Below are 985 nucleotides of genomic sequence, written 5' to 3'. Positions count from 1 at the left end.
ATGAAAAGTGGGCGGAGCTTAGCAAAAGTGGGCGGGGCTTAGGAAAAGTGGGCGTGGCTTAAAAAATACCTTATGGAAAGTGGGCGGAGGTTAGCAAAAGTGGGCGGGGCTTAGGAAAAGTGGGCGTGGCTTAGAAAAAATACCTTATGAAAAGTGGGCGGAGCTTAGCAAAAGTGGGCGGAGCTTAGCAAAAGTGGGCGGGGCTTAGCAAAAGTGGGCGGGGCTTAAAGAAAAGTGGGCGGGGCTTATTGAATACCTTGTGGAAAGTGGGCGGGGCTTAACAAAAGTGGGCGGGGCTTAAAGAAAAGTGGGCAGGGCTTAACAAAAAATAACCTGTGGCTCAGGAGGTGGTCAGATGAGAGCATTAAGAGAAGTTTATCATTTCGTAATGGCACAAAAGGGGTATCTTCAAAAATATAAAGATTCAAATGTTTTGTTTGTCAATATTTTAGATGGGGATTATTGTGCAAAGAAAATTAAACTATTGAAGGAATTTGAGAATGAACAAATCTTTATAGGTTCAATGAGTGAGCTGTTCAACCCCCAGGTGTTCAATTCAATGAGGTTCAACCTCCAAGTTAAAAAGGGAGACAAATAAATATACCTTGGGATAAAAAGGGGGTTTATTTTTAGGGAAAAAAAATATGAATCGCTGAAAATCCCCCATTCATTTACATGGGGAAAAGTGAGCCAGAATCAGTATTCTTACCCTACTTATATATACATATATATATATATATATATATACATATATATATATATATACATATATATATATATATATATATACATATATATACATATACATATATATATATATATATACATACAAGTGGAAAGGCGGTTGGCCCAGATGGAATACCAGTGGAGGCATGGAAGTGCTTAGGAGAGATGGCAGTGGGGTTGTTAACCAGATTGTTTAATAAAGTCTTGGAAAGTGAGAGGATGCCGGAGGAGTGGAGATTAAGTGTACTGATTCCGATTT

The sequence above is a fragment of the Eptatretus burgeri genome, chromosome 6, assembly GCF_056783735.1.
Source record: "Eptatretus burgeri isolate ZD-2024b chromosome 6, Ebu_testis_v1, whole genome shotgun sequence".
NCBI classification, from domain to species: Eukaryota; Metazoa; Chordata; class Myxini; order Myxiniformes; family Myxinidae; genus Eptatretus; species Eptatretus burgeri.
Note: the sequence above shows the minus strand (reverse complement) of the source record.